This window comes from Canis lupus, chromosome 1 (genome assembly GCF_003254725.2).
Source record: "Canis lupus dingo isolate Sandy chromosome 1, ASM325472v2, whole genome shotgun sequence".
Lineage (NCBI taxonomy): Eukaryota > Metazoa > Chordata > Mammalia > Carnivora > Canidae > Canis > Canis lupus.
In genome coordinates, this window is record NC_064243.1 from 88806735 (window position 1) to 88824089 (window position 17355).

Consider the following 17355-nt stretch of genomic DNA (forward strand, 5'->3'; position numbering starts at 1 on the left):
TTTTAGTTTTTTTAAAAGATTTTATTATTTGAGAGAGAGAGGGAGTGAGAGAGAGCCAGAACACAAGTGGGGTGGGGGCAAAAGGAGAAGTAGACTCTCTGCCTAGCAGGGAGCCTAACTCAGGGATCCCCCAGAAGTTTTTAAATTGATGATATTCAAATTCATCAGTTCTTTTGTGGATCGTGTTTCTGGTAATATAAGAAATCTTCGTAGAACCCAAAGTCATAAGGATTTTTTTCGTATGTTATCTTCTACAAGTTTTATGTTTTTAAGGTTTATAGTTAGGCCTATGATGTATTTTTAATTAATGTTCATATATAATGTAGGATATGGGTTAAAGTTCACTTGTTTATATATGGATATCCAGTTGAAGCACTGTTTATTGAAGAGGCTATCTTCCTCTGTTGCCTTAGCATCTTTGTCAAAAGTCAGTTGATCAGAGGCAACTGGGTGGCTCAGTTGAGCATCTGTCTTCGGCTCAGGTTCTGATCCCAGGATCCTGGGATAGAGCCCCATGTGGAGCTCCCTGCTGAGGCGGGAGTCTGCTTCTCCCTCTCTCTCTCCCCCCTGCTCATGCTCTCTCTCTTTATCTCTCTCTCATAAATAAATAAATAAATAAATAAATAAATAAATAAATAAATAAATAAATTCTTTAGAAAAATCAGTTAATCAATAATGTAGGGTAAGTCTGGGAACTGTGCTCTGTTTCTCTCATCTATAATGTCTATTCTTTTGCCAATACCACAGTGTCTTGATTACTGGCTCTTTCTATTGAATCTGGTGGCACTACTCCTCAAATTTGTTCCTCCTTTTCAGAATCAAATCGACTGTTCTATTCCTTTGCCTTCTCATATCATTTTTAGATTCAGTTTGTTGGTATCTATAAGAACATCCTGCCGAAATTTTGTTAAGAATTATGTTGAATGTGTAGATCAACTTAGGGAGAACTGATATTTTAACAACGAACAGGGTATGTGTCTTTTAATCTATTTAGCTCTATATTTCTTTTGTCAGTATTTTCCAGTTTGCATTACACAGATCCTGCATATATATTTTTAGATTTATAACTAAATACTTTTTTGAGGGGTGTAGTTTGTAAGTGGTACTTTTTTTTTAAGTTGCCTTCCAATTATTCATTGCTGGTGTATAGAAATACAATTGATTTTTGTATATTGACCTTGAATTCTGCAACCTTGCTAAACCCATTGGTTCTAAAAGTTTTTCCTTTGCCAATTTATATATTGGTTTTGGGTTTTTAAAGTTGATTTGCAAGAGCAATTTATATGTTCTGTATATTCATTCATTGGACAAATACTTTTACTGAGTGCCTGCTATGTGTCAGGTATGATATTAGCATACTAATCTTGAGTCAATTTTGTTCGTTGCAACATTCTTTGGGAAGCAGTTATTCATCTCAATTATAGAGACACTTATAGAATACCTGTCCACTAATTATTCAAAAAATGTATTGAGTACCCACTGTATGCTAGACAATAGCTTAGTTAATGGAGATACAGAAGAAATGATAATGACAAAAACTAGAGGTCCCTCCACAAATGAAGGAGACAGCAAATAAAAAGTAAATTCATAATATAATTACAAGTAATGAAAATGCTTTGGAGAAAGTAAATCAAGATAATAGGGCAGAGGGCAGAGGGGACCAGTGGGAAGACAGAGAAAGGTGCTCTTAAATACGGTGGTGGTGGCAGACCTCTGCCAGTAGACGGTGTGTAAGCTGAGTGACAAGAACAGGCCGAGGCAAGGGCCCTCCAGGAAGAGTCAACAGCAAGTGCAAAGGTCCTGGGCAAAAATGAGCCTCATATGACTGAAGGACCAGAGAGGGGCCGGGTTGTCTGGAGTGTATTGAGCAAGGGACAGTGGTATGAGAAGAGCCTAGAGAGATGGAGAGGGGCCAGAGATAGGCAGTGGCCATGACAAAGGGGGCAACACTTGATTCTCAGTCCCTGGGAAACAGCAGAGCATGGGCTAAGCATCTCTGACACAAAGATGAGTAAGACCAAGCCCTGCCCTCAGGAGCCCATGATCTTGTGGGAGAGACAAACACATGAATAAATGCACAACAGTGTGAAAAGCACACGAGAGGTATGGAGGTAGGAAGCAAGAGTGATCTTTTATTTCTAGTCTGAAAGACAGAATTTCTACAGCCTCCTCTTTAAACCCTGAAGTCTAAAATTCCCCTTAAAAATCACATATATCAAATATATGGCACTTCATTTTCAAATTGTAGAGATCCCTTCTCTATGGCCCCCATTGCACCTGCTGCTTTCCCCCACCTTTCTCCCATAGAGCCTACATTTACTTGCCTCTGTCTCACCAGTCACTAAGGTCCACGAGGGCAGTAGCTGAGCCCTCCTCCCCACTATCCGTATCCCATTTGACAGATGAGCAAACTGATGATCAGAGAGAGCAAGTGACCTGCCCTCTGAAGCACAGCTATGGTGGTAGATAGAGCAGAATGTTAGGATGCTGGGGGCTCTTCCTTTTCCTAGGTTAGGGGTTTTCTCTTTACACCCCCGCATCCCATGGTGACTTGTAGGAGGAACATGTCACAGAACACAGGTGTCAACATGGTGGGCTTGGGGATCCCTGGTGGCTCAGTGGTTAAGCGCCTGCCTTCGGCCCAAGTCATGATCCTGGAGACCTGGGATTGAATCCCACGTCAGGCTCCTTGCATGGAGCCTGCTTCTCCCTCTGCCTGTGTCTCTGCCTCTCTCTCTCTCTCTCTGTCTCTCATGAATAAATAAAATCTTTAAAAAAAAATGGTTGGCTTGCTGATATGTCTTCTAAATACTGAAATATCACCTGAATATTAGAATGCATTCAAATTTTTAAATTGTAAAATGTATCATGCATCCAGAAGAGTATAAAATGGTATAGTTTGAAGGAGTACCTGGGTGGCTCAGTCAGTTGAGCATCTGCCTTCAGCTCAGGTCATGGTCCTGCTTCTCCCCCTCCCTCTAACTGCCCCCCTCCACTTGTGTGCTATTTCTCTCTCTCAAATACAAAAATAAAATCTTTTCTTAAAATATTTTATTTATTTATTTATTTTACATATATTTTTTAAATTGGAGTTCAATTTGCCAACATATAGCATAACACCCAGTGCTCATCCCATCAAGTGCCCCACCCCCAGCACCACCTCACACCAGTGAGAATGAGGAAAATTAACAAGGCAGGAAACCACAAATGTTGGAGAGGATGCGGAGAAAAGAGAACCCTCTTACACTGTTGGTGGGAATGTGAACTGGTGCAGCCACTCTGGAAAACTGTGTGAAGGTTCCTCAAAGAGTTAAAAATAGACCTGCCCTACGACCCAGCAACTGCACTGTTGGGGATTTACCCCAAAGATACAGATGCAGTGAAACACCGGGACACCTGCACCCCGATGTTTCTAGCAGCAATGACCACAATAGCCAAACTGTGGAAGGAGCCTCGGTGTCCATCGAAAGATGAATGGATAAAGCAGCTGTGGTCTATGCATACAATGGAATATTACTCAGCCATTAGAAATGACAAATACCCACCATTTGCTTCGACGTGGATGGAACTGGAGGGTATTATGCTGAATGAAATAAGTCAATCGGAGAAGGACAAACATTACATGGTCTCATTCATTTGGGGAATATAAAAAAAGTGAAAGGGAATAAAGGGGAAAGGAGAAAAAATGAGTGGGAAATATTAGAAAGGGAGACAGAACATGAGAGACTCCTAACTCTGGGAAAAGAACAAGGGGTGGTGGAAAGGGAGGAGGGCGGGGGGTGGGGGTGACTGGGTGATGGGCAAAAATAAAATCTTTTTAAAAAATTGTACAGTTTGAAAACCAGTAAAGCCCAGGTTCACATTATCCTGGATAAGAAGGAGATCTTTAGGGACGCCTGGGTGGCTCAGTGGTTGAGCGTCTGCCTTTGGCTCAGGATGTGATCCCAGGGTCTTGGGATCGAGTCCTGCATTGGGATCCCCGCAGGGAGCCTGCTTTTCCTCTGCCTATGTCTCTACCTCTTTCTCTGTGTCTCTCAGGAATAAAGAAAGAAAATCTTAAAAAAAAAAAAAAGGAAATAGATCTTTAGCAGAATTTTAGAAACCTCCTGTGTATCCCTCCATAATCATATCCCCTCCCTCCCACCTTGGCATAAACATTTACCTTACTTTGGGTTAATCAGTCCCTTGCTGTTCTTTACAGATTTCACACTTTTACGTATGTATCTAAACAAAATATGTTTTAGTTTTAAAATGCTGAGTAGCAAGCAGAAGTCTAGCTGTGTCAAGGACAGGGCGATCTCACCTCTCTGAGATGAAAGTCTGGAAAAGGGTCCGCTCTGGAGTCCTAGAGACAGAGTCCATGGGCAGGTTCCCTGGGCGTGCATGGAAGTGACTACAGGGGAAGGCAGTGCTCAAGGTCATATCTGAGTCATGGGGACGAAGTGGGAGAAAAATAATTAACACAGGCCTGTAACACACTCCTTCCCTGCTGGGGGTGCCTCCACCAGACCTCCCTATAATCCCAGCAATGACATCTAGAGGGAGAAAGATATGGGGCAGGTCTACATTTAAAATACTTTCAATAGGAATTACCTGCTTACTTGACATTGAGTGATGTAAGTAAATGTGGAATTTTTGGATTAAGAGGCATGGCTGACACCAGGGTGTCTCAGTGGGTTAAGCATCTGTCTTCCTTCAGCTCAGGTCATGATCCCAGGATCCCGAGATTGAGCCTCACATCAAGCTCCCTGCTCAGTGGGGGTCTGCTTCTTTCTCTCCCTCTGTTGCTCCTCTGCTTGTGCTCTCTTACTCTTTCTCTCTCTGTCAAATAAATAAATACAATCTTTAAAATAAGTGAGGGGGCATGGTTGGCTGGGCAATGGGGAGTAGTCAGGTAAGCTTTCCCTATCTATATATAATAAATTATAAAACCAAGAGGCTTCAAACAGATGCAGCTGCCTTTGAGTGCAGTCCCATACATGGTTTAAACCTAATCTGTTGATCAGATATCAGAATGTGTTCTAATGCAGGAGAAGGGACACCTTTTGGCAACTGGTGGTTTTAGGACTTTCTGGGGGGAAAATATTCTGTTTGTGCCTATAGCTTGCTTGTATCCTTCAGTCATTACTAAAACTTGGTGTTAAGTGTGATCTAGGATTCTCATAGTCCCACTTGACAAATGGACATTTTGTGCAAATTCAACCCAGATCACCACAGGCAGGGTATCTGGCAGTGTTGTAGAATGGCCCAGACACTAATTGTCTACTGAAATGTGGTCAAAGACTGGGATCTCTAATATCTTCTGAAGTCACCATGGATTCCCCTAACTCTCACGAACAGGGTAAACCATGATGAGATGCCACCTCACAACCATTAGGATGGCTACTGTCAGAAAGCCAGGAAATGAAAAGCATTGACAAGGCTGTGGAGAAGTTGAAACCCTTGCTCATTGTTGGTGGGGATGCAAATTGGTGCAGCTGCTGCGGAAAACAGTATGAAGGTTCGTCAAAAAATTAAAAACAGAAATATCACATGATCCAGCTGTTCCAATCTGGCTACTTAGCCAAAGGAAATGCAATTAGGACCTGGAAGAGATATCTCCACTCCTATGTTTATTCACTAATCACAAGAGCCAAGATATGGAAGGAACCTAAGTGCCTGTAAAGAGATGACTGGATAAAGAAGACGTCACACACACACACACACACACACACACACACACACACACACACAATGGAATGTTAGTCAGCCAGGAGAAAGAAGGACATCCTGCCTTTTGCAATAACATGGATGGGCCTCAGGGGCATTATGGTAAGTGAAATAAGTCAGACAAAGAAAGATAAGTAAGTGGTGTCACTTGTGTGTGAATCTGGAGAAGCTAAACTCCTAGAAATCTGGACTAGAGCAGGGGTTGTTAGGGGCTGACGGCGGAGGGGGGGTTGTTGGTCAAAGGGTTCAAATGCCCAGTTACAGGATGAATAAGTTCTGGGGACCTAAAATACAGCACACTGATTGTACTCAATAATATTGTATTTCGTACTTGAAAATTGCTAGGAGAGTAGATCTTCAATATTCTCACCACAAAAAAAAAAAAAAAGAAAGAAAAGAAATGGTATTATGTGATGTGATGCAGGTGTGAGCCAACATTATGTAGTCATCATTCTGCATTCTGATACATATACATGTATCAGATCAGTACCTTTTATAGTTCAAACTTACATGATGTCATGTGTCAACTGTATCTCACTCTATCATGGGAGAGAAATAGCATTACCTTAGGATCCAACGACCCCGCTTCTAGGCATATATTCCGTAGAATTGAAAGCAGGTCTCAGAGAGATATTTGGGTGCCTGTGTTCCCAGCAGCATTGTTCACCATGCTGAGTGGCGAAAGCAACTTTAGCATTCATCAGTGAGTGATTGAAGAAACAAATGTGTTTATATACAGTAGAATATTACTCAGCTTTTAAGAAAGAAGGAAGATTGTAACACACAGAATGGTTGACCCCTAAAGACATTATATTCAGTGAAATAATACAGTCATAAAAGACAAATATCATAGGGATGCCTTGTGGCTCCATTGGTTGAGAGTCTGACTCTTGATTTGGGCTCAGGTCATGATCTCAGGGTCATTAGATCGAGCCCCGGGTCAGGCTTCCCACTCAGCATGGAGTCTGCTTGGATATTCTCTCCCTTTGCCTCTCCCCTCTGCTACCCCGCTCATGCATGCTCTTTCTCGCTCTCTCAGATAGATGAATAAATACAAATATTGTATAATTCCACTTTTATGAGGTATGTTGTCAAATTCATAGAGATGGAAAGTAGAAGGATGGCTCCAGGGGCTGGGGAGGAGGGATGGGAAGTTGTTGAATGGGCATAGAGTTTCAGTTTTGCAAAATGAAAACAGCTTTTGAGATTGGTTGCACAGCACTATGGGTGGACATAACACCTACTAAACTGTAGATAACTTAAAGATAGTTAAATTTTTAATAATTAAATAGGTAAACCTCATGGGTGTTTCATCACAATTGAAAGAAAAAGAATTGGGCAAAGCAGATCACACATCACATCTGTGGGGTGTGTGTGTGTGATGGATGTCCCTGCTGATCCAGGGAGCAGGGTGTGGAGGGGAGACAGGCCAAGCGCAGATAAGGTAGGCCAATTTCACCTAGACATGTCGCCTTTAGTTAAAGACCAGACAGGGGTAGCGAGCGTCATGCTAATGACACTGTTCTCTTCCTGCCACAATGCTCTGTCTGCACTGGCTGCCCCTGCCTCTGCTGCAGAGCTGTCTCCCTGAGCTCCCCCTCTGCTGTGTTCGGGGGGGCACTTTCCCTTCTTTGCTCTGTTGGACCTTCTGTTTTCTGCATCTCACTTTTTTCTGTACTTCTCTGGTGTCCTCCCTCTTTTGGTGGGGACATGCGTGGAAAGCAAATTTCTTGAGATCATGTATTCCAGGAAGCATTTTTTTTTTAGCATCTTTTTTTAAAAGAAAGATTTTATTTATTTATTTGACAGAGAGAGCAAGAGAGCACGAGCAGGGGTAGAAGCAGGCTCCTCGCTGAGCAGGGAGCCTGACTCGGGGCTCAATCCCAGGACCCTGGGATCATGACCTGAGCCGAAGGCAGACACTAAACCGACTGAGCCCCCCAGGCACCCCCAGAAAGCATCTTTCGTCTACCCTCATACACAAGATATTTTGGCTGAGAGTGTGATCTCAGTGCACATTTTTTCCAGAATTTTGTAGGTATGGCTGCATATCTTCTTGATTCCAGTATTGCTATCGAGAGTCTCAACTTGTTCTGACTGCTGCTTCCCTGTGGCTGACCCATCATCTTTCCTCTCTGGATGCTTTTGAGGTTCTAAGTTTGTCTCCAGTGTCCCTGGAAACTGACAATGATGTGCAATGGTGTGGGTTTGTTCTCACTCGTTCTGCTGTGAGTCCTTTGATCTGGCAACCCATCCTTTTTGGGTCTGGAAATGTTTTTGGTTTTTTTTATAATTATTACAATTTTTAAAAATATTTTATTTATTTATTAATGATAGACACAGAGAGAGACAGAGAGACAGAGACACAGGCAGAGGGAGAAGCAGGCTCCATGCAGGGAGCCCGACGTGGGACTCGATCCCGGGACTCCAGGATCACGCCCTGGGCCGAAAGCAGGCGCTTAAACCACTGAGCCACTGCATTATTTCATCAATGAACCCATCCCCCCCACCCCCGTGTATCTTCTACCACAAAGTCCCCTATCACATAGGTATTGAATATTCTGGACTGTTCCTCTATTATCTTTCTCTCTTTGTCATTTTGCTTTACTCTCTGGAAGATTTTCTCAGCTTTATCTTCTAATCCCTCCTTCAAATTATCTTCATTTCCACTGTTAAAAGCTTTTTTTTTTTTTTTTCAAAAGCTCTTTTTGTTTTCTAGATTTCCCTTTATTAGGGATGCATTATCTCCTATCTCTGTGGATATTTATTATAGTTTACAGAGATAAACTTTTCTTCTCCCTGAATAGCCTGTGTTTTCCCTGTTACGTTTTTTTTTTTTTTTTTTTTTTTTCCCTGTTACGTTTTTGTTTGTTCATCTGATTGTTGGAGGCTTTCCTAAGCTGTCTGGTAATCTTGGCTATTTGCTCATGATGAGGAATAGGGGAGCTAAAATGCTGACCAGAATCTCCGAGGGCGTGGGTACAGGGCTTGATAACTCTGAGCATCCCTCCAGGGCTGTGTCGCTAGGCTCTCTGGGGAGATTGATGCTAGTATTTTAGAGTCACTCCCCCTGGGCTGGCCAGACTCCCCCTCAAGAAATGGTTCAAATCTCCTACCTATAGGGTAGATGGCCTACAATGTTCTGGAAGACCAGTGGGAGAAGAGGGCTTGAGGTCTCAAGTACTCACTGCACATCCTGACACTTAATTTCCCTGTTATTGGCATGGTTCCCAATTTCCATTTTAAAGAAAAAAGGAGTTCATTTACTGGATGAGTTACAAATTTTTCTCCACAAAAAGGCAACACATGCAGAATCACTTCTGTAGAGCTCCAGGGGTACTGAGATAGAGAACAGAGAGGGCTTCCCGCTTACACTGCTCGCTGGTAGACCCCTTTCCTGGACCACCTCCCTGCAACTTCATTCATAAGCTTAGTAATCCATTGGGAGAAGTTTCCTATTTGATTAAGATCTTTAGTTTTTACAAACTGTAAGTGCATTTCTTAGGCTCATAAAGCCTTACACCTATTTGCTTATTGTGAGCAGGTGTAGTGCAGGGATCATGATGTAGATTATCTGCTATCTCCCACATGGAATATTCTTTCCCACTGTAACTCTGGGCTCTAAAACACAGCTTTATTAGGAAGGAGCTGAAAAATAACAAAAGCTAACCTGAGTGTACGCGGAGTCACTAACCATGAAAGTATCTTCAGTAATGAGAAGCTTCCAGTAGCCCCTTTGGTAAATAGGATGGAAAATCCTTGTTTTCAATCAAGACTCACATTTTGGGCCTCACAAATGTCACCTGGTCTTGAAATATAAGAGGGTGGAGGAAGAAGGAAAGAGTGTTCTAGACGGGGGGAAAAAATTCCAAGTAATTTGGCTTATTTAGAGGAATGGCAAGGAAGCCGGAAGGTCTAAAGGATAAGAGTGTGTTTGTGCGCTGCAGTGGAGGGTAAGCAGGGATTGGCAAGATATGAGGGACACAACCCAGCCAGAAGATGACCAGCTGGCAACAAGAGGGGGCAGGGCAAAACCCCATTTGCGTGATTTAGAAGATGGATGAGAGCCAAAGGCACCAAGTGAGGAGCCTGGGATGATGATAATAAAAATAGCAACCAAATTACCAATGGCAATTAGCATAGCAGATGCTTCAATACATCATCTCCAATCTTCATCCAGCCTCCCAGAGAGGCATCATCATCCCTGCACTACAGATGCAGAAGCAGAGGGTCCCAGAAACCCAGAGTGGCAAGGTCTGGCTGCCTTTAGAGTCAAGCTGACTTCCATTACACCAAGCTGTGTCCCAATTCATGCCAGGTCTGTTCCCTCATTCAGCCATTCAGGCCACTAGTACCAACTAACTGCTAAGCTAGATGCTGAAAATAACAAGAATGTTTGTCCCTGTGTGTCAGAGAACCCTGCATTCTTTTAAAAACTTATTAATTTGAGTTATTAATTTTTATTTGAGTATGGTTGAAACACAATGTTACATTAGTTTCAGGTGTACAGCCTAGTGATTTAACAAGTTTAGATGTTACACGATGCTCCCCACAAGCGTAGCTACCATCTGCCTCCATGCATTGCTATTACAATATCCTTGACTGTATTCCCTATGCTGTACCTTCTGTTCCTGGACTTATTCACTCCATAACTGGAAGCCTACATTTCCCACTTCCCTAAACCCATCTTTTTCCATCTCCCCATCTCCCTCCCCACTGGCAACCATCAGTTTGCGCTCTGTGTTTACAGGCCTGATCCTGCTTTTTTTTTTAAGACTTTATTTATTCATGAGAGACACAGAGAGAGAGGCAGAGACATAGGCAGAGGGAGAAGCAGGCTCTCTGCAGGGGGCCTCATGCGGGACTCGATTCCAGGATCTCAGGATCATGACCTGAGTTGAAGGCAGATTCTCAACCACTGAGCCACCCAGGTGCCCCTGATTCTGCTTATTGTTTGCTTTTTTGTTTTGTTTGTTTTAGATTCCATATATGAGTGAAGTCATTTGGTCTTTGCCTTTTTCAGTCTGACTTATTTCACTTACCATAATACCCTCTAGATCCATCCATGTTATTACAAATGGCACAATCTCACCCTTTTTTTATGACTGTGTAGAATCCCGTGTGCACGTGTGTGTGTGTGTGTGTGTGTGTGTGTGTGTGTGTGTGTGTGACATTTTCCTTGTCCATTTGTCTATAGATAGACTCAGGTTGTTTCCATCTTTTGGTTATTGTAAATAATGCTGCAATACACATAAAGGTGCATATATCCTTTGAAATTAGTGTTTATTTCACTGGAATTTCAGTGGAATTATTGAATCACGTGGTAATTCTATCTTTAATTTTTTGAGGAACCTCCATAGTATTTTCCACAGTGGCTGCACCAATTTACATTCCCACCAACAGTATATAAGGATTCTCTTTTCTTCATACCCTCATCAGTATTTGTTCTTTCTTGCCCTGATTTTAGCCATTTTGAGAGGTGTAAGGTGATATCTCATTGTGCTTTTGATTTGCAATTGCTTGATGATGAGTGATGTTGAGCATCTTCTCACCTGTGTGTTGCCTAACTGTGTGTCTTTGGAAAATGTCCATTTATGTCCTCAGCCCATGTTTATATTAGATTACTTGTTTTGTTTTGGTGTTGAGTTGTGTAAGTTCTTTATATATTTTGGATATTAACCCCCTATCAGATATATCATTTGCAGGGACGCCTAGGTGGCTCAGTGGTTGAGCATCTGCCTTTGGCTCAGGGCATGATCCCAGGGTCCTGGGATCAAGTCCTGCATCGAGTTCCCTGTAGGGAGGCTGCTTCTCCCTTTGCCTATGTCTCTGCCTCTCTCTCTGTGTCTCTCATGAATAAATAAAGAAAATCTTTTTTTAAAAAGATATATTACTTGCAAATATCTTTTCCCATTCAGTAGGTTGCCTTTTTGTTTTGTTGATGGTTTCCATCATTGTGCAGAAGCTTTTCATTTTGGTGTAGCCTCAATAATTTAATTTTACCTTTGTTTCCCTCAGCTTAGAAGACATATCTAGAAAAATGTTGCTGTAGTGATGTCAGAGAAATAACTGCCTGTTTTCTTTTCTAGGAGTTTTATGGTTTCAGTCTCATGTTTAGGTCTTTAATCCACTTTGAGTTTATTTTTGTGTATGGTGTTAGAAAATGGTCCAGTTTTCTCAGCACCATTTGTTGGAGAAACCATCTTTTCCCCATTGCATATTCTTGCCTCCTTTGTCATAGATTAATTGACCATAGGTATAGGTTTATTTCTAAATTTTCTTTTATTATTTATGATAGTCACACAGAGAGAGAGAGAGAGAGAGAGGCAGAGACACAGGCAGAGGGAGAAGCAGGCTCCATGCACCGGGAGCCCAACGTGGGATTCGATCTCGGGTCTCCAGGATCGCGCCCTGGGCCAAAGGCAGGTGCTAAACCGCTGCGCCACCCAGGGATCCCTATAGGTTTATTTCTGAGCTCTCTATTCTCTTCCATTGAACTATCTGTCTATTTTTTTGTGCCAATACCATACTGTTTCTATTACTACATCTCTGTAGTGTATCTTGAAATCTGGAATTGTGATACTTTCATCTGTGTTTTGTTGTTGCTGTTGTTGTTGTTGTTGGTTGTTGTTGAAGACTGTTTTAGCTATTCAAGGTCTTTTGTGGTTCCACACAAATTTTAGGATTATTTGTTCTAGTTATGTGAAAATTGCTGCTGGTATTTTTATAGGGATTGCATTGAATCTGTAGATTGCTCTAGGTAATATAGACATTTTAACAACATTAATTATTCCAATTCATGAGCATGGTATATATATCTTTCCACTTGTTTGTGTCATCCTCAATTGCTTTCATCAATATTTTACAGTTTTAGAATATAAGGCTTTTATGTTTTTGCTTAAGTTTATTCCTGGGTATTTTATTCTTTTTGGTGTAATTGTAAATGGAACCATTTTCTAAAATTTCTCTTTGTGCTGCCTTGTTATTAATGTATAGCAATGCTATTGATGTCTGGGTATTAATTTTATATCCTGAAAACTTACTCATTTATTACTTCTATGGTTTTGTGATGGAGTCTTAAAGATTTTCTATGTGTAATATCATGTCATCTGCAAATAATGACAGTTTAATTTCTTCTTTACTATTATGGATGCCTCTAATTTCTTTTTCTGGTCTCATTACTGTGGGTAGAACTTCCAGTACTATGTTGAATAAAAGTGGCGAGAGTGGATTTCCTTGTCTTGTTCTTAATCTCAGAGGAAAAGCTTTCAGGTTTTTCCATTGAGTAAAATGTTCTCTGTGTGTTTTCCATATATGGTCTTTATTATGGTGAGATATGTTCCCTCTAAACCCATTTTGTTGAGAAATTTTATCATGAATGAATGCTGAATTTTGTCAAATGCTCTTCTGCATCTACTGAGATGATTATATGATTTTTATCCTTCATTTTGTTGATGTGGTGTATCACATTGATTGATTTGCAAATACTGAAACACCCTCGCATCCCTGGAATAAATCCTACTTGATTATGGTGAATGATTCTTTTAATGTTTTGCAGAATGTGGTTTGCTAAGATTTTATTGAGGATTTTTACCTCCATGTTCATCAGGGATATTGACCTTTAGTTCTCTCTCTCTCTCTCTTTTTATGGGTCTTTGTCTGATTTTGGTATCATCCATACTGGCTGGATGAAATCTTCTGTACAATTTATTTGAAAGCTTTTCTTCCTCTTCTAATTTTTGGAATAGTTTGAGGAAAATAAGTATTAACTCATCTTTAAATGTTTGGTAAAATTCACTTGTGAAGCCATCCAGTCCTGGACTTCTATTTTTTAGTAGTTTTTTGATTACTGATTCAGTTTCATTAATAGTAATCAGTTTGTTCAAATTTTCTACTTCTCCCTGACTCATTTTTGGAAGACAGCATGCTTCTAGGAATTTATCCATTTCTTCTAGGTTGTCCATTTTGTTGGCATATAAGTTTTTGTAGTACTCTGTTAAAATGTTTTGTATTTCTGTGGTATCAGTTATTACTTCTCTCTTATTTCTGATTTTATTTGGGTTCTTTCTCTTTTTACCTTGATGAGTCTGGCTAGAGAATCCTACATTCCTTTTTTTTTTTTTAAGATTTAAGATTCTATATTTGAGAGAGAGGGGGAGAGAGAGAGAGAGAGAGAGAGAGAGAAAGAGAGAGCATGAGTGGGGTGAGGGACAGAGAGAGAGGGAGAAGCAGCCTACCCCCTGAGCAGGGAGCCTGACACAGGGCTCCATCCCAGGACCCTGGGATCTTGACCTGAGCAGAAGGCAGATGCTTAACGGACTGATCCACCTAGGAGCCCCTAGAGAATCCTGAATTCCTTGGAAATCCATTTACTTTCCCCAAATCTTGTTTATAAGACTGGTAGTATCCCTTCAGTTCTTTGATGCTCCTTTTGAATGTGAATCTATCTTATGTGGGTTTACAGAGGCCCAGTCTTCCTGACTTAAACATCACTTCACCAGTGAGATCAAGTAAGCTCTCCTTCACAGCTAATGGAATCTGCAACCCAAGCCTGTCAAGAGCAGGAGTAAACATCCCCCCAACATAGGTATAAACTGTTCCATGGTTCCAAAGGAGTGCTTAGTGCCCTTACCTGCTATTTAGATTCATAACTATGTGTGCCAATGTGGGAAATGCCAAGAAAGAATCTTGTCCCCTATAATGGCAGCCTGCATCATTTTGCCCGGGTCCTGGGTGAAACTTCTTTAACATTAAGAAGTTAAGCTGGACACATCAGCCCCATTCCTTCTTTTAAAAAAAATTTTTTTTATTTATTCATGAGAGAGAGAGAGAGAGAGAGGCAGAGACACAGGCAGAGGGAGAAGCAGGCTCCATGCAGGGAGCCCAATGTGGGACTCAAACCCGGGACTCCAGGATCAGGCCCTGGGTTGAAGGCGGCAGTAAACTGCTGAGCCACCCGGCTGGATGAGCCATCCAGCCACTCTTTCTTGAATTTCTTTTTTTTTTTTTTTTTTTTTTTTCTTTCTTGAATTTCTAAGCAGGCTTTTACATGTGGGTTATTATCACTTCCTAGAATGCTTTCCCCTCATTCTTTTCAGGCTATCTCCTTCTTACCTGTAAGCCCCATGCTCAGCCCTTTCTTTTCATCACAGCACTTATTACAGATTAAGATAATTTTGGTTTATTTTTCTGTTTATTGTTAAGTTGACGTCCTTGCATTACTGTGAACCCCATGAAAGCATGGGGGGTATTTGCCTTGAGTGCTACTGTATGCCCTGTACTCTGCAGAGAGCCAGGCAAAGACAGTTGTTCAATACATAGATGATGGATAAAGGAGAGTAAAAATTACACAGGTTCACATTGCGTAGCCTATCATTGAATCGGGATTTCTTAAAATCTTAAAATTTCTAGGTGGAGGATGTTTTATCCTACCTTCTATTAGACCCTCATTCAGTAGGATAATTTTTAATTATAAGAATTCTATGACATCATGCTCACTGATTTTCTCATGAGCAAGTATCCCCTACTGATAATTTTTAAAATATATGACAGGTTAAATGGTACCAATGAACCATATTAGGGAATTTCTTCTAAATTTCTGAGTTACCAAAAATGTGAACCAAAAAATCACATGACTCTCTCCCCATCACTTATATAATTGCCCTATCAAAGATTTAATCCTTGTAGGTGTTTTATCTCTTGATTTAACAAATAATAAGTGTTTGTTAGAAAACTGAGCTATGTACAGCCTGATTCCTGAAATGGAAAATTGAAGTACTGCAGCTACAGTATCATCATTTTGCTTTGCTTCTGGGATACAAACTATTTATGCAAATTAGTTTAAATCTGAAGCTTCAAAGATTGGAAGCTGGACTCAACAAAACAGAATGCTGACAAATAATTTTCATAAGATTTGGAATTTGGAGACATTGCTCCAGTACAGTATATCATCAGGCACCGAATGTTCATGACATTGCTAAGTAACAGGTGACTTTATCTATTCTTTAATTTATTCTCTATGATTCTCTTCTTGCTCCTCTATTTCATGTTGCTCAGCCTTCTTCTCTGGGACCTTCACCTCTAGCTACTGCTTCAGTGTCAATGTACCCTAGAGCTCTGCCTTCAACCCCCTTCTTGATCTGTACTGTCTCCATTTGGTCACACAATTTTCTGGCTTCAGTTCCTACCTAGATGGTGACAGGTCCAAATCTTCATCTTTAGCCTAGGGGTGTTCCCCCAGGACTCCACATTCATATTCCCAACAGTCTGTTAAATAAGCCCATCTGAATGTGAGGCAAGAAACTCAGATTCAACATTTACAAAATCAAACCCTAACCTCTTAAAAAATTCCTGTTTTTCCTTCTCTGAAAGGCACCACCACTCAGGCCAGGAAACCCCCTCTGAAAGCCACCACCCAGTTGCTCAGGCCAGAAGCCTGGGAATCATCCTGGAGTTACCCATTTCTTTACCTTTATATACTATTGTAATCCAAATGCTTTCAATTTTACTTGCTAAGTATTTTTTGGACTTGATTCCTCCATTCTATGTTCTTTTTGGTTCATAGAATTAGCACATTGTATTAATGTCTGTTTAATCTTGATGGGTATCTCATTGGTGTTATTACAAGCCCAATTTTCCATTGAAGACACTGAGGCACAGAGTAACTTGAAGCAACATCCCAATAGAGCCTGGATGTGAAGGCAGGGGTCTTCAGGTGTAACCACTAGGATATGGTGCTTCCATAATCTCTAGCCTGCAACACTGCAATAGTGTCCTAACTAGTCTTGCTGCTGTTTCTTCTGCTTCTAAAAATCTCCATAGAGCTATCCATATGATACCTCATTAATACAAATTGGATTAAACTTGTTTAAAATTGTTCAGTGATTCCCAATCTCCTGGAAGTCAAAGTCTGAATTTCTTGGCACAATGGACATTTCCCTTCACAATTTTGCCCAGCTGAGCCCTCCACCTTTCATCCCCAGAATTTGGTCAAACACCTAAGGTTAGGACTGATCTTTCCCCCTGTAACTTACTCATACCCGAACTTTCATCATCCTAGTAAATACCAACCCAGTCTTCAAGATTCAAATATCACCTCTTCCTTATTTTGGTCTCCGAAAAATAAGGTGTTTCTTTGACTTTCTATATAACCTGTATTAATAACAAACATATCATTGCAATATAATTAGTTGTTATTAGCCATGTCTCTAACCTGGACTGTGAAATACTTGCAGGAGAGATAATGCCATAGGCAACTTTACAACCTAGATATCCTTGATGCTCTGTGACATTTCTGACACATAGTGGATGCTCATCACACACTTAGCTATGGTTTGAGGGATAAGGAACTTGGACCTGAGAGTATGGAAAGTGATTCCTCAAATAGTAGAGTAGAATTTGTCAAGGGAATTTTATATTAATAATTTCTAGACATTTCCAACTATTAAGTCCAATCACCCATCTATTACTTGATTCTCTTTTACCAAACTCACTCATTTAGTGGACATTTCTTGATGCCTATTATGGGCCAGTACCGTGCTAAGATGTAAGCAACATAAAGAAGAACAAAGCACAATGTCTATTTCTGATAAGATCAAGGGGCTTAGTCAAAGTGTGGGGGAATCCAGTAAGAACAGGCAGTCCCTA

General features: G+C 40.9%; 1 protein-coding gene across 9 annotated transcripts in view; it reads left to right on the forward strand.

The window, feature by feature from the left end:
• The window catches only part of LOC125752240 (uncharacterized), a 102259-nt gene that overhangs the window by 15730 nt on the left and 69174 nt on the right, over positions 1 to 17355 (forward strand). The gene's annotated exons all lie outside the window — the stretch shown is intronic.